Below are 11077 nucleotides of genomic sequence, written 5' to 3'. Positions count from 1 at the left end.
CTCAAAAGAGAGAAACTGCGACGTAAACCATGATCGCAGTCACCATAAATTTTTCTGCTATATGGGAAAAAGACAATTGGTATGCTCGTGACCAGCTTTTCAGCCTAGCTAGCTAGCTTTCTGGTTCAACTATATTGCTGATCTTTTTATGACTATGTCCTATGTGGGAATTTGCGGTTTATCAATCGGTTCTTATGTTACTGAGATAGATGAAATTCTCCTCTTCTTTTTTTCCTATTAAATAGGCCAATAAAAATATTAACTTAATTAAATCTTTCGGCAGATCATGGAAAAAACATAAAATTTGGAGAATGGGCTATTGAGTTGAAAGTAAAAGTTAAAAATACTTTATGGATAAAAAAAAAGTGTCAATACATTCTTGTTTCGGGATAGGATTTTCTTAATTAGGGTTAGAAATTGTCTCCTTAGAGCATCAAATATAATATGTCTAACTTAAAGATCTAATCTGTTTTATATAAAGATTTTCTTCAATTGAAACTTATCATATCTTATTTCTAAAATTAGGGAATGAGATATGATAATATATATTTAAGATACGATTAAAAGTTACCATATATGATCAATGATGATATTTTAATAAGATATAATCAAATAAGATTAGACTGAAAGCCTAATAAAAAGTTTTATTTGGGTCGAATACAATTCGATCGAAAATCAATTATATGAGCTAGGTTGGCCTATAAATGATTCGAGGGTACAACTCTTATTATTGTTGTATCACTAATCAGTAACATTTAAGACATTCATTAGTTATTAATCTATTGTACTCTTTAGGATCCACAAAATCTACGTGTCATCTTACATGATATTCAGAGACACATGTTCACCCTCCACATCATCAATCCTGCTACAAGAACACGGATGCTTGACCCTTAACAATCGAGCTTTCCAATAAACAGATTATCTCTAACCTAACTAATATTCAAATGTATTTGAATATTTTATCTATTAGCAGGTATTAAATTATCTATAACGATACATTATCTAAAAGGTATGATTATCTTCTACCTTTATCTATAATTCAAATGTTTATCTCTAATATTATCTCTAAGCCCTCTGCTATTATCTATAAGACGAGAATTATCTACAAGACTAAAACAATCCCTACAAATAAGAACCAGTATCATCGCTCAACTAATATAGATACAGGTTTCATCGAACCACTCTACACGACTTACTCACACACTCAACACACAACAACAAACTTGCTTTTCTCTTGCTCGTACGAGTTATACTTAAGCATTACTTGTTTTACTCTCCTTGTACATATTTTTACTTGAGCGTTGGAGTCTTTTATTTTGCAGGTCTCCTGCTCTCAAAGACACCTCTCCAAATTGACGTGTGAAGTTTGGCTTATTAATATAACTTACAAAGTTATTAGCTAAAACATTATAACATTTCAATAGATAGTATGCACATCTTTTAAGGATGAAAAAAAAAAGCTCCAATTCACCATTTATAACAAGGAAGACTTCTTTGTCTAGTACCCTGCCTAGTTAGGGGAGAAATTTGGAGTACACAATCTTAATTTGTATCTAGAGGAAAAGAATTAAGAGAAGAAAAAAAGTACAAATATTATAAGTGATATGATTTATGATTAATAGAAAGAAAGAAAAAGAAATAATAAGTGTTTGACAAAATATATACTTATCTAGTTATTTTAGGTTAGTTGCTAAACTTTAATAGAAAATAAAATTTAATATGAAATACACAGCAGTCCGTGGTGCTTAATGTTTCGTACAAGCTGAAGTTTGAGCTTTAAAATTTGATTAAACCTCATCAAATCTTTTGTGACTGCTATTTTTCAAATATATAAATATTAAGTTGGCCATTTATATGCAATTAATTAACTTGTTCCACAAGTAAAACAAAGTCAACTAATGGAGACCAGAGTGAGATTTCCAAACACACAAAAATAATACAAGTGGGGGCTATGTTTCTGGAAGAAAAATTTGAAGTAATAATATATTCGATTTTTATGTACAATCAACAGGAAGCAAATGTTTGCGTTTCGTCATGTGCGGATGGATGACGAAGTTGACAAATACAACCACTTTGTTCACATGTAGTTTCAGAGGGAATCATTCAAAAGCATCATAATTCTCTCGTTTAAGGGTCTAATTTACGTGTAAAAGACAAAATAAAAGAAAGTGGCTATACTTGGCCCAAAATAATAAAAAAAAGATTACGAAAAGATCATATGAAGATTGGTGATATATGAGGGGTCGTGGTGGATGGCACTGCTTCTGTGGGCTTGCAGTGGTGTGTCATGTTCACCACCCACATGGCTATTTTGTCACATGATAACGTGGCATAATCTGATTGGGTGACAACCTCCCTCATTCTCTGTGTGATGTCATTTTGCAATGCCATGGTGATATCAACCATGCACTCTAAGCATTTGAATAATATTTATTAATTATAAGTGTGAATTATGATTATAGCCTTTTAGGGATTAATGAATATGCTGAAGAAAAGCACGGGAGAAAATTTATATAGTCATTTATTGGTGACGCTGAATTGAATTGATAAAAGTTATGATGAAATCAATCTGAAGCTTTCTTGAATAAAAAAAAAATTATAATGTGAATAACAAAAATCTGAAAGTTTCGTAATTAACAACCTGAGCAAATTAAAATAAACCCTTGATTTGAAGAATTATAATAAGAAGAACGCGCAAAACTTTTACTTGTGCTGGATCATTCATTACATTTTTAATGCTTTATAAGTTTATTACATGATAGCATGGCATAGATTAAACTTTGTGATGAATAAGTAAAGGGCGTCGAGAATTGATGCCAAACAACAAATAGGGTGATGTCTTACTATCCTACTATCATTTAAAATAATTTAGACTAAAATACATTTTGATCCTTATAATGTCAAATAGCAAATACGATGGGTCATTTTTTATGAATTTATATCTCTTTATTTTATTGTATTTTTAAAAAAATCTTTTACTTTTTTTAATTTTTATTTCTTTTTAAAAAAATTATTTTTCTAATCTCTTTTTCCCATTACTATTGAAATTACAATCGAAGTATAATAATTATCAAAATTAATTTTTTAATCGAAAACATTATTATAAACTCTACTTACAAATTATCTTACAAACGATAATATGACATTATTATAATTATCTATGGATATCTTCCTCGAAATTATTATTATTATATGTATTAAGTATTAAAAAATTATTTGATAAGTTAAAAATTATAAACTTATTTATTTGATTAAAAAAGCAAGAATGATTTTTATGCATCATCTTTAAACATTTATTTGTTAATATAATTATTTAGTGAAAATTACTCAATTTGGTATAAAAATATAAATATTCCTTTCGAGGAGTAAGTACAATTTTCAAGATTAACAACAATATACACAACTTACAAAATTGGATATAAAATATAATTCACCCGTTATATTAATAATGTTGGAGTATACTAAATAAACAAAAAGTAAAAAAAAAAACAAAAATATCTAATTTCGTCTTAAATTTATTCAAATAAAATTATCTATTTTCAAAAATAAATTAGTTGTTAATATCTATATATTTACATAATGTATATTTTTAATTTGATTCTTATAAAAATTAATTTAATATTCATATGTTTATTTATTTTCAATTTAGTTATATTGTTGTTAGTCATTGTCATAATATTATTTATTAGAATTTTATCTTAATAAAATATTATAAACAAATTAATAATGATTTCAAATATAAAATATAATATTTTTTATTTCTATACATAATAATTATTTTTCATTCAATTTTCATCATCATAAATAATTGTTATCACTATAAATAAATGTCATTTTATTATCATTATGCTAACAATTTATATGTAGTGTGACACTTAATTAAAAATTCAAAACTACTTCCCGGAACCAAAATGACAATGCATACTTAAGTTCAAGAAACAAAATATCAATGATTAACTTTAGAGACAAAAATGACCGTAAATTTTTATGTTTAAAAACCAAATACAAAGGTGAATTTTTTAACATGTGACAATCATATATATGACATGAGACAATAGTCAATTGTCACATCATCAATGAAAGTATCACATATGTACCATCATTCTTAGTTAAAGAAAAAAATAACATAGGATTAATTTATTGTACTTTTTACAAATTCAAAAATAAAATTTTAATTTTGCATTATTGACCTAACTTTAAGTTCTTAACAAATTCATGAATAAAAATGGTTATTTATCTTTATGTTTTACTCTATGTAATCTCTTGTTACATAAATACTAATTTTTTTTAAAAAAAACTAAATGTCTTAAAAAAAATCAAAATTGGGAATTAAATATTATAGGGGAACTAAAAGTAATTTTAACTAACTAACAATTTATCAATCTTTAGTGTAATTTCATTCCTCTTCATCATTTTGACATTGGCTAAATTTCATTTTTTTTTTCGAGCTTATGAATAGAAGATCGAAGTTGGCTCCCGTTGGAGTAATCAAATACTCGAGATTTCAAAGTTTATGTCCAAGAGATCGTATATAATCGAAGACATGAAGTTAAATTTGAAGATAAAAAAATATCTGATGTCTAAAAATGAAGATACAAAAAATATCGTGTCAATAAAAGAGATGAATTTGGGTCAAGGGTTCGTTGTCACATAGATCATAAGACATAAAGGTGAAGATCACTACAATAATTTGTGAAATTAACTACAACAAAATTAGTAGTTAATTTATAGTTAATCACTAGTAAAAATAATTAACTACAAATTACTATAATATGGGTGGTAGCAAGAAATGAGTAGTTAATTAACTAAGAAAAATAATCCTAGCTAATTTGTAGTAAATTTTAAAAAAATTATAATTATTCTCTAATTAATCTTTTATATATATATATATATATATATATATATATATATATATATATATATATATATATATATATATCCTATGTGCGATGTCACATGACACTTTTCATTTTCATTTTTTTAAATAATTTAATTAATTCATATTTTATATTTATTTTATTTTTTGAATTTTATATAATAGGTTTAACAATCGTTTAAATTGATATAATATATATTTTGTTAATAAAAAAATGTGAAAAATATCTGATTATGAAAATACATGAAGTAAAGAATCTTTTTTTGGTTGATCCAGTATATTTTAAAATATAGTAATGATCGTTAAAAGTAAATTTTATGTGAATGCAATTAATAAAGAATTGTTATTGGTGTTTTTTTAATTTGCACAAATAAAACACAAGTATATTTTACTATTATGAAACATAAACTTACATTATTTTAATTGATTGTCCAATAAAATAATTTAAATCAATATTAAGTTATTCTATATACTAGAGAGACGCCCGTGTTGATGCACGAGCTCATACTTCTATTTGAATATTGATAAATGTGAAGTATGTCAAAATATATGTATAATGTTTGAAAATTTTATTTAATGGGACGATAATAATATTGAAATATATGTAGGGAAACGAAAGCATTAATTTAGGAATGTATTTGAAACTAACCTGATTGTATGATAGAATGTTTTTGATGGTGCTGGAAAGATTATGATGGTAACATCTTCTACGGAGTGGGAGACTATACAACATAGTGTTGATGTATACTGCAATATAAGAAATGGTATACTAATAAGCATAGTATATTGTAATCATATAATCGGAAATTGACAAAGTGAAGATGAAACGAACAATTAGTGTTTGATAGAAAATGAATTTTAATAATGAAAATGTACATGAAAAAAAAAGGATTTGGGAAGCATACCATGTTTATAAGTTTGCAAAAACTTCTTTGTATACTATATTAATGGTAGTATTTTTGGGAGTGCCTTGATTATCATGAATAAGAATGTGGAGCCCTTTTTTGCTTTGAACTCGTGAAAGTGCAACATATAACTGGCCATGAGAAAAAACTGGGGTTGGCAAATACAATCCAACATGTGCCAACGATTGTCCCTGAGATTTGTTAATTGTCATTGCAAATGAAACCATGAATGGAAATTGTCTTCTAATTAGCTTGAATGGCCATGGTGAATCAGAAGGAGAAAGATTCATTCTTGGTATGTATGTTCTATGACCTATGTTAGGCCCAGTAATAATCTCCGCTTCAACAACACTTGAACCAAGTCTTGTAACAATAAGCCTAGTTCCGTTGCATAACCCATAAGCTTGGTCCAAATTTCGTAGTAGGATGATAGGCGTACCAACCTTGATTCTGAGCTTGTGATTTGGTATGCCTGATGTCTTCAATGAGTTTAGAAATTCAGCTGTTAGTACTCCAAATGCAGGACTGAGTAGTTCATCTGATTTGTCAACAGAATCAGCACTACAATACTCTTTCTCCTCACCAGGAATCAAAGACAGGACATAGTCATTTATTTTATCAACAACATCTTTTGTAGAGGCAAAGACAACTCTTTTTTGCAAGAAATCCCCATTGCTGGAGTTGTGTAATAAGTTTGGATATGTTGCTTCAACAATTGCCTGGATAGGATCTTGAAAGTCCTTGATAAGAAACTCATATGGGATGGTGATTTCACCATAACCATCATTTGGTTCTGCAAGTTTACCATCACCTATGTCTAGTAACCACTCAGAAAATTGTTTTAGTTCATCCAAGTTGGAATGGTCAGTAGGATTTGATTGCAACCGCATATTTTTTGTCAGCTTTAGAATTTGACAATGGTTCCAAATATAAGATGAATTTAGAGTTGCATAGACAATGTCAGAACGATTACCTCTTGGCACAACAGGTAGAATTTGACGGAAATCACCACCAAAAACAATGACCTTTCCTCCAAAAGGATTGTCGTTGTGCATGATATCCTGTAAACTTTTATCAAGGGCCTCAATACTGTATCTGTGACACATTGGAGCTTCATCCCATATGATGAGTTTTGTGATATGGAACAATTCAGCCAAATCACTCCCTTGATGGATATTGCATGTAGAATTTTTTGTTGCAGGGACAGGAATAGCAAACTTAGAATGTGTTGTTCTACCGCCAGGCAATAGTATTGAGGCAATCCCACTTGAAGCTACTGTTAAAACAATGCCGCCAGTAGAGCGTATAGCAGATGATAAAGTTTTCCACACAAATGTCTTGCCTGTGCCACCATATCCATATAGAAAATAAACTCCACCTGATTGAGTTGCAACCACATGCATAATCTTATTAAAAATAGAAGCCTGCTCATCTGCATTTAGTAATGTATGAATGATTTATTATTAGTGTGGATTGTTGGGCATTCATATTGTGTTAGTAAAAAGTAAAAATTTTTGTAAATACCTGTTAGCGACTGGTAGCATTTGTCAAATTCGGCGACCAATATGTCCCTGTTGTAAGTCAGTTCATTGTAGATGAGATTATTTTGGTGCGGGTTGGCGGCATATCCTAGTGGGTATGGCATTGAAGGAAAATCTCGTAGGCTTTTCCTGTTGGCTTGCAAGAGGTTTTGAATTTCCGTTAAACAAAGATGCATTTTTTCTTTGTTTGTTAGTTGGATGCCTATGAATAGTAAAAAATGACATTGTCAGTTAGTGAGTTTTTTGCTATGATTGATACGTATTTATTTAGGATTTATGAAATTACCTTGTCTTCTATGATTAAATACAATATCATCTGCCATCCATTGCCAAGTTTGTTTCCACACATATTCTGGCCTATCCATGGTATTCATAAATAGCAGCTTCACAAATAACTTCCTAAGATAGTGTGGAGTTCCCCAAGTGTTTGCTTCTCGTAAGGCACCAACAAATTCTTGATCACTTCCTATAAAACCTTTTGCAAAGCATGCTTCTCTGAATGTATGATAGACAACATTTTCTACTGTTCTAATATCTTCGTAACATTGTGATCCTTTAGCAAAGGAAAGCATCATCCTCATGTAGAACAACTCTCCACTGGAAGGGGGCACCCAAATCAGCCTGCCAATAGTATTTCCTTGTTTCCTTGGTTTCCAGCATCTTTTTCGTACATCATAAACAAATTTGGACACATAATCAGCATAAGTAAGATCTCGTCCATGATGGTATATTTTATTAGAATCCATCCAAGCTGTGAACATTGATTCTTTGATTGTACTCTTAGCCAGTACTGTGCCAATTTCTTGACTATCTTTCCAGTAAACAGGTTGTTGATTTTCTAGGTGGAAATAAAGGCGTTCAACTGCTGGTGCACGCCCATGCATTGGGAATGCGAAAATCTTCCAACATGCTTCAGGAGCCGACACATACCTGGAGAATGAAAAATAAAATATGAACACATAATTTGTAGTAATTATTAATTAGTTCGTAACAAAGGGTTTTTTGTCTATAGAAGAAATGCATTTAATGAGAAGATGATGGACACATACCGATACTCAAGATAATGTTTAATTTCATCATGAACCTGATTGTGTGTGCCATCCTGGTTTTGGTCATTGACAATAGCTGCTGTAATCCGATCAGATCCTTTGTTGATGTACTTAAACAAATATTTTATTGAGGTACTTTGATTGCACCATTCCACATTTAGGTGTGTTCTATATTTGAGTAGCAAATGTGGACTATATGGGACAACAAATTGATTATCGAGATAAACACTCTGCTTTTGCACAGTCTGTCTGGTGTCTCTTCTTCTATAAACAGGAAAACCATCTTGGTCAACAATTGTGGCTGGCTGAAACTTTTTTGGGAAAAACCTGAAACACTTGCCATTGGCCATACATGGTTCCCTTTTATTGGCTAGTCCACATGGACCATGCATCATGTGGTTGGAGACAATTTGATACAATTCTGGATCTGTGTCCTTGTTTGGTATTTCAGCAGAAATTATGTTGTCAATGTCTTCTAGATTTGGATACTTATTTGAAGGATGCAAAAAGATTAAGATATGAGCATGAGACAATCCTCTTTTTTGCCACTCAATGGTGTAAACAACTGTATTACAAATAAAATATCAGTAGCATGATTAATAATGTATAATTCTAAGTATAATTGTAAAATTGGAATGTAAGCAAAATTTGATGTAGGTGGTAATTACTTACATGCAAGAATGGGACCAAATACATGTCCACTCTTAAGATCATGCATCAACTGGTTTAGTTTCATTTTGAATACCCGTGACACAACATCAGGGCAATCATGAGCTGTAAGATTTGACTTTGCAACTTGTCGTTGTATTTCTGGCCATGCTGGATTACACGTTAATGTCGAGAATAGATCAGGAAATCCAACATGGGCACAAATTGTCATCCCATCAAAATACAATTGTTCCATATATCTCTGACTACCAACGAACGAACTTGGTAGTATAATTCTCTTGCCTTTTTCATTGCCTTGGGTTAAGGGCTGATTATTACAGTCATTTAAATTGATGTACTTGTCAACTTGGAGTTCTTGTTGATGTTGTCTAACATAGTTTAGTTTTTGAGACTCAATCATACAATACCCATCAACAACCCATTGGTGAAACAATCTTCTTGAATAAAGTATTGTTTGTGCTTCATTATCCCTTGATTGCATCATGTAACAAAAATACTCACGCATGGTAACTTTGTTCCTCTTTGCAGCATGGCTATGCGGATGATCCTTATGAAGAATGTTTGGTCTGTAGCCATCTTCATCGTGTGGGTACAAAAGAGGATATTGCAAAGGTAAATATGCAGGATGAAGTTCATTTATTCTTTGCAGCATGCCTGTTTGCTTCTCAATGATGATATCTCTGTTATTTGTACCAACAATTAAAGCAGCCACTTCAGAAGCATTTGGCAAATTATATAATCTGTCATCAGTTTGCCTGTCACTAATGAGCTTTAGTTTCAGGTCACACACTACAGAAGAGTCTAGTTTATCCCTTGCCATTCTGAATTTTTGTGCATATGGATTGTGGGTATCTAGCATATTCTTGATACCAATTATAATGTCTTCATCAACATTATTTTTGATACTGGACATAGACAATTGTTAACGGTAACCATTCTTAAAAAAATATATAAATTTAAATTTAAATAATTATAAAGGTGACATTAGATTAATCGAATGTTTACACTTACGGGTATTGTGAAAGCCTATTGTTGACTTCGTTCTCCGTGTCATAAATATATAGTTGTGCAAACTTTGGTGAGTTATCCGGCATAGGTAGGAGGCTTCCAATAAGGTGATGCGATTGACCATGTATGCGCAATGTAGGAGGACCTCTTCCAGTATTATAGGATGTGTCTACTTTGACACCAGGAGATGTGAATGCAAACATTAGGTTGTATAAACGTATGTTTTGCTGGAATTTCTTTACTTGTGAGTCTCTGCTGTCAAAGAGTAGTTGCCGCAAGGGTTGCGGAGCATCATGTAGTATTGGCAGTTGTATTTTACCATCACCACAACATAATGAAAACTTTGGGTTTTTTGTCTATTTATCTTTGTTAATCCTCTCATGATACCACATCTTCGTTTTACATTGCTTGCATTGCCAAATAGGATCTCCAATATCCTTGTAATTTGCACCTACATGTAAATGCAGAAATTTAGACATGGTATTACATTGTCAAAGGTAATGAAGGACAATACAACATAATTTGGACAGTGAATGTAAAAACCGGTATTTTCATTGTCATATGGTGCTTCTAGATTGCCATCATAATCGGTATGAGAAAAATCCTCAGTTGCTATGTCGTCAAATGAATAATCTATATAGCACATACATAGTCAGCAATTAAATACAAATAGTTGAATATTTAAAAATGTTGTAATTAACATAACAACATATTACTTGTAATAATGTCTCCCTGTGTTATATCGAGTTCGTCATCAGTGTCATCCGAGATGTGCTCCATTAGTTTGGAATTGAATATTGTGTATCTTCCTGAATTTATATGTTGAGAAGTCATCCCAATCTGAGTAGGTCGACAACCTGTAGTTGTATGTGGTGCAGTACATGGTCATGAATTAAGGGTTGACATAGTTATATTCTCTTTCCCAAACTTGGACAACAAATTCCTCTGTATCGAAGATGCATTGATGGTACGTGAATTCACAAAATTTTTTGGTCGAGTTTCAAATTGCCCTGTAAAATCTTATTG

At 30.8% G+C, this 11077-nt stretch overlaps 1 pseudogene; it reads right to left on the bottom strand.

Annotated features, from left to right (window-relative positions):
- Positions 1 to 5789: 5789 nt before the first annotated feature.
- Positions 5790 to 10831, bottom strand: LOC114410861 (annotated as a pseudogene).
- Positions 10832 to 11077: the final 246 nt, after the last annotated feature.

Source organism: Glycine soja, chromosome 4 (assembly GCF_004193775.1).
Source record: "Glycine soja cultivar W05 chromosome 4, ASM419377v2, whole genome shotgun sequence".
NCBI classification, from domain to species: domain Eukaryota; kingdom Viridiplantae; phylum Streptophyta; class Magnoliopsida; order Fabales; family Fabaceae; genus Glycine; species Glycine soja.
Note: the sequence above shows the minus strand (reverse complement) of the source record. Positions and strands in the feature narration are given on the sequence as shown.